Source organism: Acinonyx jubatus, chromosome A1, assembly GCF_027475565.1.
Source record: "Acinonyx jubatus isolate Ajub_Pintada_27869175 chromosome A1, VMU_Ajub_asm_v1.0, whole genome shotgun sequence".
In the NCBI taxonomy this organism is placed as follows: Eukaryota; Metazoa; Chordata; class Mammalia; order Carnivora; family Felidae; genus Acinonyx; species Acinonyx jubatus.
In genome coordinates this window covers 130,594,925-130,609,105 of record NC_069380.1, presented here as the reverse complement: position 1 = coordinate 130,609,105, position 14,181 = coordinate 130,594,925, and the positions used below count along the sequence as shown (strand labels likewise).

The following is a 14,181-nucleotide window of genomic DNA, read 5'->3' as shown; positions in this document are numbered from 1 at the left end:
ATTCCCATTTTACAGAGGAGAAATCTGAGGCTCTGAGAGGTTAAAGTCTTTGCTGAAGACCTTGCTCGTGATTGGTGGAGTTGGTGTTTGAATGTGGATCTCTCTGACTCCAAACCCTAGCTCTGCCAGTCCATTTTACTGCCTCCGGACTCGGCTCCATTTGCTTGACTTCAATGAGGACCCAACAGATACACCATCTCACAGTTTTCTTGGGCTTGCTCTGAACATCCTCTCATCTTCTGGAGTGGCCCTACTGCTTTACTCTGGGTGCAGATGATAGGAACTCTCTGTGCATATGTCAGTTATTTCCAGATGCTGAGTGTGAAACTTTTAATCAAGTATTTCAGGGGAAGGCCACATCTGGAAACAGTTATCCAGATGTTATAAACCACTTTGGCCAGTGGTTGCCAGACTGCTGTCCAGGTGATGAGTATAGGACACCCCCCCTCCATGTGCGGAGGATGTTCTGGAGGGATGGAGGGCTGGGAAATTTGTAAGTACTGTGCCGCGTTGTTCCCTGGAAGGGACATCAGGGACCTGTAGTCACACACCTCCCTCTCAAAGCAAGTGTTTTCTGATGGTTCAGAAGAATCTCTAAGCTGAAGAATAAGTGGCCCCATTTTCCTCATGCTCCCTAGCTCTGTACCCTGAAAGTGACGCTGAGGGATGGTCTCTGCAGCTGCAATCGCATAGATAGGCACATGCCCTCCACAGCTCGAATTTAGGACTTTGTTTATAGGTTTTCTTTTCCTCAAGCCTCTATAGAGAAAGTTCTGAATCCCAGAGCTGCCCCAGAGGGAGCAAACAAAACAAAACTGTGGAATCAAGAGAGTTAGTTGCTACTGGGAGATAGAGGAATGGAGCATATACTGTGCCGTCCTGTCCAGATTAAGAACTAGAATTACCCTCTGCAAGTGGCATGGCTCCCTATGATTCACACAGCTCTGTTTTGAGACAAAAATGACACAAGTACCTGAGTTCTATTCAAACTTGATGATTTGTTCCATATCACACAACCTTTTGGTTTTGATCCCAGCGTCCATTGCTGCTATTCATTGCCAGCTGAAATCAGCCTACTAGAAGGAAGCAACACAGCATCAGGCAAAAGTGGTAAAAGACATAAATGTGGAAGTGAAACTATCTGCCTTCAGATCTACTGCTTTCTACCTGTGTGACCTGGGATGAGTTATCCTTAATCTCTCTGAGCTTCAGTTTTCTCCTCTGAGAAACGGTAATACAATGGTAATACCAAACTTCATAGGGGTGCTGTGAGGATCTGAGTATATGATGCATGTAAAGCACTTAGCACAATGTAAGTATTCAGTGAACATCATTATTGTGGTGGTGGCTGGTGATGACCATTTTATTTTATTTTTTTAATTTTTTAAATGTTTTTATTTATTTTTGAGAGAGAGAGAGAGAAACAGAGCACGAGTGGGGGAGGGGCAGAAAGATAGAGGGAGACACGGAATCGGAAGCAGGCTCCAGGGTCTGAGCTGTCAGCACAGAGCCCGACGTGGGGCTCGAACTCACAGACTGTGAGATCATGACCTGAGCTGAAGTCAGACGCTCAACCAACTGAGCCACCCAGGCGCCCAATGGCCATTTTTTTTTCTAAGAAAATTTGATGTCCTCTGCTAGCTAGGAGGTGAATGGCAGGTGTTGGGGTCACTTGTGTTGAAATTCAAACAACTGGCTAGTGATTTGGTCCCCAGAAGAGAAAGGCTGACTGGAAGGGGCTGAGATCTAGCTGATGCTATTCACATTCACACTAGCGACTCAACTTGTAATCTGGCCCAACCAGCCTGATTCAAAACCAGCCTCTCCACAGGAATTTCACACATGCAAATGAGGATTTTGATGGTCCTTGTAAAATAACCTCTAGTTTAGTCTGCACAGCCCTGCCATTTGAGAGCCAAAGTCTTCAAGATGGGCCAAATTGACTGCACAATTGCTCTAGTCTGATCCCAGCTTCAGGAACCACAGAGGCAACAGTTTTCAACCTTCCAGTCTGGGAGGATGCTCTCAGCATTACTGCTGAGTGAGAGAGCCCTGTGGTTATTTCTGAACAGAGGGAGCGAGACAACACTTAGGTCTAGGAAACAAAAGTGAACCCCCATTAGCTCCTACTGTTTAATAATGCGTTCAAGCAAAAATGTCAATTTAACCTTTATGAATGAGAATCCTGGGCCTGTAAAGTCAGTAGGACCTTTTCAAGTTGTACCCATTTACAAATTTTTCTTGATACAGTCAACCTTTTGGATCTCCTTTTATATGCCTGTAATTATTCACTTACCTCTTAAAAAGTTATTTATTTATTTATTTATTTATTTATTTGGCAAGTGAAATAGTTGAACTCTTGGAAGTATTTAAGCACAGTTTTGCTTTATCTGATGCATCTGAATTATTTTAGTTTCAGGCAGAGATCCATTAGCATCAAACAAAATAAAACTATGTTGTCTTCAGACTATATTTTTGACTAAAATTTCCACCTTAAAGCAAATGATGTTTATATACCTTGATACAGAGCAAACTCATTCCTACTCTGACTTCTTGGATGGTCCCTTTGAATTTACTTTTTTCTCCCTCTACCTCAGATGTGGGCCTGTCCCAAAGGTCTATCCTTGGTTCTCTTCCCCAATCTCACTATGCTTCTGACCAGAGTACTCAGTCATCTCTTTTGCTTTGCCTGTCACCTCTATTCCGGTACCATCCAAATAGTGACACTAACAAAAAACAAAAAAAAAAGAAGAAGAGAGGGGCATCTGGGTGGCTCAGTCAACTAACTATCCAACTCTTGGTTTCAACTCAGGTCATGATCCCATGGTTCATGCTGACAGTGTGGAGCCTGCTTGGATTCTCTCTCTCTCGCTCTCTGCCCCTCCTCCACTCTTTCTCTCTCTCGCTCTCTCCTTCTCTCAAATAAACTTAAAAAAAATTTTTTTTAAAGAAAAGAAAGAAAAAAAAAAAGAAGAGAATGATATCTGCTTCCGATGCATTGAACATGGGGAGCCCACAGAACATTCAGATACAAAAGCCCAGCACATACAGGCAGAAGCACTTTAAAGCCAAAGCTTTATTCAACTTTCTCTTGTCTATAATCATGCCTCAAAAAAGCTCCTGTTTTAATAAATCATGGCCCATATCTGTTTGCCAGAGAAGCTGACGAAGCAGGTTTGTTTTCTTAACTTTTTTTTTTTTTTTTTTTTTAGCCTGTGGGGTCTCCCATTTCATGCTTCTATTTATCCAAGTTTTATTTACAATATCCTAATAAATCTCTATGCCGTAGTATCATGTGGACATGAAGATAGTTTCAGGGGTTACCCATGAGTGCTGTAATGTTAGGAACCATATGGCAATGCTTTACTGTTGAGGAGAGAGGGATCTCACTGTGTGAGACTAAGTCAGGTTTCTTGCTCTTAACTTAAGGAGAATGCTTCAGACAGAAGGCCAGATGGAGGCTCATGCAGGCCCTGTCCAAACCACCACTGGGCTAGGAACAGTGAAAAATGGCCATGCTATTCCTTCCTCACTTGGATGATGACAGGTGGGATGCGAATTACTTCTATAATAAAAGCGTAAGTAAAAACTCTTGTCCAAATGTCCCTAAGTCTTACTGGCTTGCGCATATAAATCAAGTCACATCAGTGTAGTTCCTTAGCCCCCTTCTTAAAGTCTGCCCACACCACTTGAGGGAGCCCTGCATGGGTTAATATTTTGATATCATTCCATCTGAACATATATGTGGTGTATATTGTTTTGTCATCTCTTTTTGCATTTAGTGTACTGTAAACTTTCTCCTATGGGTTAGATATTTTTCTATAACATGATTTTTTCATGGTTATGTAGTATTTCATCATATAGCTAATTTGTTTTAACCAGCTTCTTTATTGTTGTACATTTACTACCAATAGTAAGTAATTCTGTGGTCAATATCTTTGCACATATTTCTAATTATGGTCCTGAAATAATTCCTGGCCATGGAATTGTTTGGCCAAGTGCTTATCAAAAAGGATTAATGCTAGAATTACTAATAAATAATGATACCTCAAGTACTACTAAACATTGGTCCAATGGGAGGTAATTCCTCCGGAGAGAGCTCTTGAAAACAAAAATGCAACACTTACAGCCTTTCAATAATGCATTTTAAGGGTGCCTGGGTGGCTCAGTGGGTTAAGTGACCAATTCTTGATTCCGTCTCAGGTCATGATCCCACGATTCATGAGACTGAGCTCTGCCTTGGGCTCTGCACTGACAGCGCAGAGCCTGCTTGGGATTCTCTCTCTCTCCCTTTTTTCCTTGCCCCTCCCCTTTTCATGCACGCATGTTCTCTCTCGGTCTCAAAATAAATAAACTTGAAAAAAAATAATGCATTTTAAACAACAAAAACCATTCCAGATTTATCAGTACAGAGGAACAATTTTGAATTTTGAAACCCCTTTATAAGCTGACATTTGTTTCCTAAAACTTAGATACAATATTTTCATGTAGGAATGGTAGTATCTATTTAAAAGACAATAATGGGGGTGCCTGTGTGGCTCAGTTGGTGGAGCGTCCGACTTTGGCTCAGGTCGTGACCTCGAGGTTTGTGAGTTCGAGCCCAGCATCGGGCTCTGTGCTGACAGCTCGGAGCCTGGAGCCTACTTCAGATTCTGTGTGTGTCTCTCTCTGCCTCTCCCATGCTTGTGCTCTGTCTCTCTCACTCTAAAAATAAATAAACATTAAACATTTTTTTAAATAAATAAAAGACAATAATGTATAAGTTGTTTATTAGTGAATGTATCATCACCAAGTCATGCAGGGATATTTTATACTGTAGGTGAAAGCTTGGCCTCCCGGAGTTTGTTAATTTTCTACCATGGAGATTTTAAAGGTCCAGTGGTCCGTAAGGGATTAAGTGGGCGGTATGACTTGTATCCTTAACTAGATTTTAAGAGAAAGGAGTTGTCACCAATACATTTTGACCAAATGTCTTATTAAAGGCGCCACCAAGAGCAGAGCTTGGAAGCAAGTGTAGCCCCGACGCCCCTGGCAGCCCGAGCGTTCTGTACTGTAATAACTCATCAGCAACAGGATGAAGTAGTTTATGTTCCAGACTTTGCCTCCTGGTATCTAGATTTTTATAGGTGTTTTGACTGAGGTGTAGAGGAGGCATTTTTTGGCCACTGATTTCTATTCCAGATTGCGGGATGTGAATAATTTGGTAAATTAACATCAATGGGTTAAACTGTTCTTTGTTACCAAAGGCCCCTGGGCTGCCTGTTCCACTGGATGGTCACATTAATTTGTAACCACATGAGGATGGCTGCTGGGCACACACGCCCAAGTTAAATTTCCTTTTGCAGGTTTTCCCCCTATTTTGGATATTCAGGTAGCCACTGAAGTCTGAGGCAGCTCTCTCTTGTGCATTCATAATTCTGACTAAACCTAGGGCTTCCAAAACTAATATCAGAGAGGAAAGATCCAAACCTTAGTGCCTTTGTGGCTTTTTTTTTTCCTGGGGCCAGCTTTCGGCCATGTTTCCAATGATCAATCTGTACCCCTAGTTATACACTAAATGCATAAACTGTGTGTGCTGCAAATGATGTTTTTCTAGCCTGTCCGTATAGCCTATTAAACCAGAGTTGGCAGTTTTCCATCCCTTAGGAGAAGCATTTGGCATAAATAATATTGTCATTTGGGAAGGCTAGACATGGTTTGAAGAAGTGACCTTGTATAAATATTGTCTGAGGTATGACTGAGGCTAAATTATAATACAGGGAGCTAGTATAGTCTGGGCTCTGGGCCCTCCTGGTAATGAAGTTGCTTCTTGTAGCAATGGAACTCTTTGAATTGAAAATGTAATCAAATATATCAGATGCTGTTAAAAACACAGGAACCAGCCTATTTATGAACGCCCAGGGTCCAAAGGATGGCAATATGTTACTGGAATTTCTTTGTCATTCAAATGGATTTGTCTTTTTAAGAGACAAAATGTCCTAGAAAGTGCCTTTTGTCTTCACCGCAGAACTTCCCCCCAGTGTTGAGACTGCTGAACATGCCAGGCCTTTGTTGATCCTCTGCCCACATGTGGGATGAGCAGTGGGCACAGACCACAGTGTCCCTGGCTGTTTGTGGGTGACTTTGTCAGTAGAACAAATACAACCCCTAATAGCCACTTTCCATTCCCTTTCCATTATCCTTGTTTAGAATTTTATTTCCTGGGTGGCTCAGTTGGTTTAGCATCCAATTTCGGCTCAGGTCATGATCTCACTGTTCATGGGATCGAGCCCTGCATTGGACTCTGCACTGACAGCTTAGAGCCTGCTGGAGATTCTCTCTCCCTCTCTCTCTGCCCCTCCCCTGCTCTGTGTCTTTCTTAAAAATAAATAAACATTAAAAAAAAATTTATTTCCCCTTTCCTGGCCTATGTTACTCAAATGGCCTACTAATTATACAGAACTCCTGCCCTTCACTTTCTCCTCCTTTTATCAACTGATTTGTCAGATCTGTCTTTCAAAAGCATGATTTTATTTTTATCAATCCATTGATTTATTCATTTATTCATTCCACAAATATTGATTGAATGTGGACCATTTGTCAACCACTTAGCTCTCTGCTATAAGATTTACAGTCTAATGGGGCAGACAGATATTTGACAAATAATCCCAGTATTGAACAGACAATTATAAGATAATGTGAGCATTCTGCAGGGATGAAGCAAGATTCTTTGGTAGTATAAAACGAAGACACTTTCTCTGGATGGAGGAGCAGGGGAGGCTCCTCTGAGGAAATGATAATTAAATTGCAGTGTGAGCATGTATAGGTATAGATTTTAGTGGGGCAAAAGAGTAAGGTGGAGAGTAGGACAGGAGGGGCTGGGTGGAGTGTTTCCTTAAAAGAGGAGCAGGCCATGGCAAGGGTAAGCATAGTGCCATCTGAGGAATGGAGAGAAGGCGGCTATGGCTGGAATGTGAAGGATGAGGGCCACGCCAGGAGGGCTATGTAAGTCATGTTAAGGATTATGGTCTATGTCTACTAGTTGTGGGAAGTCATTGAAAAGCATGTAAACAGTCTGTGACTGGATCAGATTTGCATTGAGAAAAGGCCAGTTGGGCCGCAGTGGGGGGAATTGATTGGCAGTGGCAAAGAAATGAGGAAGGAGAGATAATAGTGAACCCAGGTATTAGCAGTGGAGATGAGAATTAGACAGGTCTGAATGTTGTTTATGTGGTGAAAAAAAGACACGGCGTTTTATAATAGATTGGACATGAGGGAGAAGACATCATTGAGGATGATTGTGAGGCTCCAGTATGTGCAGCTGGATTGGTTGAGATGCCATTTACTGAGTGGGGGGTTCCTGAAAAAGAGGACTGGAATCATGAGCAAAGACCTGGAATTTTTGTAGAGAAATGATACTCAAACTCATGAGAAAGGATGAGTTCACTAGAGGAGAAAGGATAATTAGAGAAGAAATGAAAATGTTTTGAAACTAAGAATAAAGAAGAAAATTCTAGTCAGAATTAGGAGCAAACTTGTTGAGTTTCAAGGAATTGCAAGGAGGAGGGCAGTAGGAAATGAAAACACACAGATGTGATTGGAGAAGTTGGCAGACTGGACCATGTAGAGCCACGTAGTCCACTGGGAAAGGATTTTAGCTTTTAACTGAGTGAGATGGGAAGTTATTGGAGGGTTGCTTTTTGTGTTTTGTTTTGTTTTGCTTTGCTTTGTTTTAGAGAGAATGTGTGCAAGCTGGGGAGGGGCAGAGAGAGAGAGAGAGAGAGAGAAAGAGAGAGAGAATCTCAGGCAGGCTCCACACCAAGCACAGAGCCTGACCTGGGGCTCCATCTCATGACCATGAGATCATGACCTGAGCCTAAATCAAGAGTCGGACACTTAACTGAATGAGCTACCCAGGTGCCCCTATTGGAGGGTTTTCATCAGAGGAATTACATGGTCTGACTTAGAGTTTTGAAAGATTACTGTGGCTGCTCTGTGGAGAAAAGACTTTAGGGAAATAAGGCCAACATCAAGGACATCAGTTGGGTAACAATTGCAATAATCCAAGTGGAAGATGGCAGTGGTGGTGACTTACTCACATGAGGGTGGTAGCTGAGAAGGTGGTAAGAAGTGGTTACAGCCTGGATAGATTTTTAATATAGAACCAGTGGCATTTTCTGATGCACTGATGTAGTGAGAAAGAAAGAGAAGAGTGAATGATGACACCAATATTTTTGGCTTGAGCTACTGGAAAGATGGATTGTCTTTCACAAAGATGTAGAAGATGGTTGGAAACTTGGGAGTTTGGCTTTGAATATTATGTTTGAGATCCTTATTAGGTATCCAAGTGGAAAGATTAAGTAGGCTGATGGACATATGGCCGGAAGTTCAAAGGAGAGATACAGCATAAAAATATAAATTTGGTTATATTTGAGGTGTAGATAAATGACACTGAAACTCATGAGAAAGGATGAGTTCACTACAGGAGAAAGGATAATTAGAGAAGAAATGAAAATGTTTAGAAACAAAGCATAGAGAAGAAAATTCTAGTCAGTGATCAAGGTTTATATCACCAGGAATAAGACATACCAACATCATGTACCCCTTGATATGATGCACTGAGAAGAGTATAACATCACTTTTGTGGTATTTTTGCCCAAAAATGGATAATCTCACTATAACCATGAGAAAATAGCAGATATCCAAACTGAGAGACATTCTACAAAATTAATGACCAGCACTCTTCAAAAGGTCAAGGTCATGAAAGACAATGAATAAGAAACTCACAGATTGAAGAAACTAAAAAGGCATAACAAGTAAATACAGTGTGAGACTCCAGATTGGATCCTGGAACGGGAAAAGTATATTAGTGGGAAAACTGTTGAAATTCAAATAAAGACTGTAGTTCAGTTAACAGTATTGTACCAATGGTATTTTCCTGGTTTGGATCATTGCACTATGGTCATATAAAATGTAAATATTAAGGGAACCTCATTTAGAGAAATGGGTGAACTTCCTGTTTTATTTTTTGCAACTTGTCTATAGTCTAAAATTATTCCAAAAGAGAAAGTTTTAAAAAGTTAGATTATGGCTTTTAGGCATGTACCCCCCAAGGATATGGCTGCCTTCATTTCCAGTCTTTCTAGCTTGGCATAGAGATGCTGAAGATGTTGGCAGGACCTCCCAAAGGGGTCTTTAGACTGTGTGAAAGACTTTGTACTTTTCTCTAAGAGCCAGTGAAGGATTAGGCAGGGAATGTGGAGGAAGATGGGAAACTAGACATGTTTGTTTTAGGCAAAAAGAGACAAGAAAACAGAATAAATACTGGGTTAGGCCCAGATTCAGGCAAACACCCAGTTACTCTCAATTATTCATCCTGTTCTCCAAACAGAATTGACCATGAGTTAGTTCATGACTCACAAGGGTGTTAGCACATTGTAACGTCTGGCTGGGAAGATTGCTCAAATCCCAGAGGATTATCCTTGTGGAGCCTTGCAAGTGTCCTGTTTTCTCCCGACACTCCTACAGTGCAGGCAGAACTGTAGAGGGGATTTTAAGCTTGTAAGCCTTAAAGGTAAGTTGTGGGTGCATTGTATCTGACCTTCCTTGTCTGGAATGTTTCCAGAACAAAGCTGGATTGAGATACCAACCTACAGTGAACGATCAAAATGATCGTTAGAAATGGGGCGAGAGACTCTTCCTGCACCCCTTTCTCTGCCAACTCTGCTGGGGCAGAGGGTCACGGTGAGATGGGGCGGGGCAGGGAGTATTAGAGAGTCCATCACATCAAAGTTCCCAAGGGTGTTTGTGGACCAGTTGGAGACGGTGACTGAGAAGTGCTAATTAGAAAATGACATATTAAGTATTAGCCTTGGGGAAATTATAGAAGTGGTTCATACAGAGGACAGAAAGGTTCCCTGAAGCTGAGGAGTCTATGCCTCTGCCCAAAGAAAGGGTGAACCATTGAGAAACGTGCTCTTTCATCTGCCTGCTGTCCTATGGGGGATAGGCTAGAAATCAGGAGAGTCCCTGGAGTCTAGGGTAGGATCACCTCCGCACCCTCACTATTACCAATGTACCTCATTGCCTGGCCTGGCAGGAAACTGAATGTCAGTACCAATGGCTAGATCTCCTCTTAGAAACTCTGAAATCATGAAATCCAATACCCTAAAGTTTAGATCCTACAAAATCCTATTATTAATGGTAGCTGTCAATTTCTGAATACTTACTACCTGCTAGGCTCTTTATATAATTGCTTCTAATCCTTCTAGCAACCCTTCAAAGTAAGTCATTATCATCCCCGTATGACAGGATTTTACCGGTGAGGAAATAGAGACTTAGCTTGTCTGAGGTTATACAACTAGTGAGAAACTAAGTCGGGATTTGAACCCAGGCCTGGCTTCCTGCAGAATCCCAGAGCTCTTCACTAAAATTAATGCCTTCCTAATATTGAGTGAACCCATGGAGGCAGGAGTAAGTAATCCCCTGGGAGAATATTAGCGACTCTGCAGTGACTGGCACTGACCCAATTTTATAGACATATACCAATGTGCAGGATTTCAGGAAGTTTCACTAGGGATGTGGAATCAGCAGCCCATGACTCATCAGGCCAAATTCGGGGGAGGCTGCCTGATGGTGAGGCTGCAGGCAGTTTACAGTAACTGAGGTCTGTGAAGAGTGAGGGGGAAGGGCCTGAAGAGTCATGACCAGCACACCTGGGCTCCTGATGTTGGAAACTCATGAGGATGTTCTGTCAGTGTTGGCCTTAAGCTTCATTTCTGGCTTAAATTTGGGTGGCTTACCAAGCCTCAAAGGTGGAAAGAACAAATCATGTTGAGAGTTTGACAGTAAGCGAGGTCCAGGGTTTGAGCTGGCTCTTTGCCACAGGGTTGACATGTGAAGAGGGGCAGAGTAGCTTCTTCCTCACCATCAAAGTCTGTCATCTGCCCTAGGCATCCCACACACAGAAGGGTAGCCAGGCCTCAACCCCACTTTCTGGAAAGAACCCCTTTGATGCAGAATTATGGAGGAGTCTAGGCCCACAAAAGGCATTATATATAACAAACTACCATATTGACAAAACAGATATGCTATTAACTATTTTCATTAAGTTCAAGCAATAGGGCAAGAGCATTTTGGGTGTTGGGGACATTTTAAGAAGTCAGTGTTTTCCAGGAAAGGTAAAGGAGGGAAAAAAAAGTCACCTTCTCATTGTGGGTATTGAGGAGACAGTAAAACATGAACTCTGCAGCACCATTTAAAAGATCCAACCCCTGCCTTTCCCTGTTCTATCTTCCACTGTTGCTTTCCTTAGCCTTTGCTCCAGTTATATCCTTCTCTTGCCGGTCTGCTTTTACATGTTTCTCTCTCTCCCTGGCATAGCCCTGCCTGATTCCTCTCCCTGCTCCCTATCACCTCAGTCACTCCTACTTGTCCTTCATAACTCAGCTCAGTGTTTCCTGTCCCCACCCCCACCCCCCGCTGCTGCCAGGGATATCTTCCCTGCTTACCTAAGCGATTTCCAGCTGTGAACTAGACTTCTCTACACGGATGTCCCACTGGCTCCTCCAAGTGAGTTGATCTGCACTTCCACGTGGGTTCCTTTTCATCTCAGTGCCTCCATTGACCATCTCTGATCCTTCTCTCCCCATCTCCTTTATTCAGTCACCCAGTAAGTCCTGTCCATTCAGATAACAATAAGATTGAGCCCTTAATATATGTTAGATATTGTCAAAAGTACTATACGTGTGCAAACTCACTTAAGCCTCAGACAACAACACTATAAAGTGGATCCTGTCATCCTATTGCTTTATGGATGAGAAAATTAAGGCAAAAGACCATATAAGTAGTTTGCCTAAAATCACACAGCTAAAAAGTGATAGAACCAGGATTAGGACTCCAAAGCCTTATCTCCTAAATATGTCTCAGTCTCCACAGGCCACCATAATCTCATTTCCCCCTGCAATCTATCCTTATAATGCAGTTAGAGTCATTTTTCTGAGTGAACTCTCCTTGACTCACCTTCCAGCTTCTTATTTCCCTCTAGACAGACCCCACATGTCTTAAGGCAACTGAAAAGGCACTTCTCCCATATACCCCTGCCCACCTTCCAGCCTTATCTCATGCCACACCTCAGCTCAACTCCTGGGTCCAGGACTTCCTGTCTATGGAGCACTATGGTCTCCTCCTCTCTCTGCCTAGTCATACTCTCTTCGCCCTCAGATCTCAACTCGGATGTCACTTCTTTCAGCAAGCTCTCCCTGGCCTCTGACTCCCTTGGTCCTCCACGGCATCCAGTGCTTACCTCTGTGCAACAGCCATCCTTCCCTTGAAGAGTCTGCTCCCTTCCTCTGTCTTCTGCATTAGCTGTAGGCTCTCTGAATGCAGATGTTGGGTCTTGTTTTCAGTGAATCCCCCAGGAATAGTAAAGTATTCAACAGATGTTTGTTAAATATAGGAATAAAGTGTATCAAATTTCTGACCTGACTGATTGTACAAAGGTCCCTATCCCTACATCTTCCCAATGATATTACATGCAAAATTGCCAGATTTGTGAGTGAAGATGGTATTAAAGAGCAGATGACATGGAAGAGGGGACCACAAAGGGAAACAGCCACTCTTCCCTTGACACAACATCAACTTCCATTTCCCAAGGGGATACAGAAGCCTTCTTGGGACTTTTTGCTTGAGAGTCTGGCTTTAAATCATTTGCCCTGCATGTATCCACTAATCAGAGGGCTGTGGAAAGTTCGGGCTACCTGCAGTTCCTTCCAGGTGTCATCACGACTCATTTGCTGGCTTTTGGACTTGGATGTAGCTGTACAAAGCCTCATTTTACTCATTTGGAAAAGACCACCTGGGCTTCAATTTGGGGAAGTATAACAAATTAGATGCCCTGACTAACCCTTTCAACTGAAACAACTAAAATGAAATAACACAAAAAGAAAGTTTTTTGTTTTTGTTTCTTAAACCACATTGTTCAAGTGTCCTAAAAGTAAAGAATCTGAGAATCTCAGGGTGCCTGGGTGGCTCAGTAGGTTGTTTCCAACTCTTGATCTCAGCTCAGGTCATGATGCCATGATTTAGGAGATCGAGCCCCGTGTCAGGCTCTTTGCTGACAACGCAGGAGCCCTGCTTGGGATTCTCGCTCTCTCCCTCTTTCTGTGCCCCTCTCCTGTTCATGTGCACTCTTCTGTCTCAAAATAGCAAAATAAACTTTAAAAAAAAAGAATGTGTGAATCCCAAAAATGAGGTTAAGAGCGGGAAGTCAGAGGTAACTGAAGAACAAGGTGATTTCCATTCTAAGGTTTTTGCCTCAGCCAGGAAACTTGAACTTCTATTTTGATGAATATGCAGGACTTGAGAAATTGGAGATAAAGCCTTGAGCTTGCCCAAAGTGGAAACTGAATAAGACATAAACCGGGATCCCAAAGGCATGAGCCAGAAAAAAACTCTGCTATACGGAAGGTGAGATCAAGGAGACTTGCTTATATTGACCTAGCCACTGGGTGGAGGGACAGAACAGCTCCTCCCCTAAGGTTATATAACCATAACTGAGCCTTCATAAGGAGTTTCCAGTCTGAATTCATGCCACCTGAGTAGTCAAAAAAACGTTGTGTGAAGAAGCAACTTAAAGTAGTACCAGAATAGTGCCCCAGGAGACTGACAGAAGTAACTTGAATCTTCTTGAAAGGTACTCACCTTCAACTCAAGCCTTTAACATTTTTTTCCAGATAAAGTTACAAGGAAAATGAACAACTTGTAATAAAAATAAAACTCAAAAATATCCTAGGAAAACAGTACACTATGAATGAAAACAAGAATAAAAAAAAAGATAGCAGAAGCAAAATTGCAATTATGAAAATATTTAATAGGTAAAAACAAGACATTATAAACAACTTTATACCAGTGAATTTGAAAACTTAGATGGAATGGTTTGAATTCTAGAAAAATATAACTCAGAAAAACTTACCCCAAAAGTAGAAAATCTGAATAGTCCTACATGAGTGGGGTTTTTTAAATAGCCCTACCTTATTTTAAAAAAAAATAATAATAATAATTAGTAATTTGCAAGCTTTCCACACACATACACAAAACAATAAACCAAAACAAAGAGCCACTAGGCTCAAATGACTCAAAAAAGTATTTGATAAAATTTAACAGCTATTCATGATTTAAAACAAACAAACAAACAAACAAACA

At 41.9% G+C, this 14,181-nt stretch overlaps 1 long non-coding RNA gene across 1 annotated transcript in view; it reads left to right on the top strand.

The window, feature by feature from the left end:
• LOC128315794 (uncharacterized) overlaps nt 1-13,237 on the top strand; it is a 35,096-nt gene extending 21,859 nt beyond the window's left edge. Inside the window, exon 3 of the long non-coding RNA XR_008298868.1 lies at nt 3,430-13,237. This is a non-coding gene — a long non-coding RNA (uncharacterized LOC128315794). The remainder of the gene's footprint in view (nt 1-3,429) is intronic.
• The last annotated feature ends 944 nt before the right edge of the window (nt 13,238-14,181 follow it).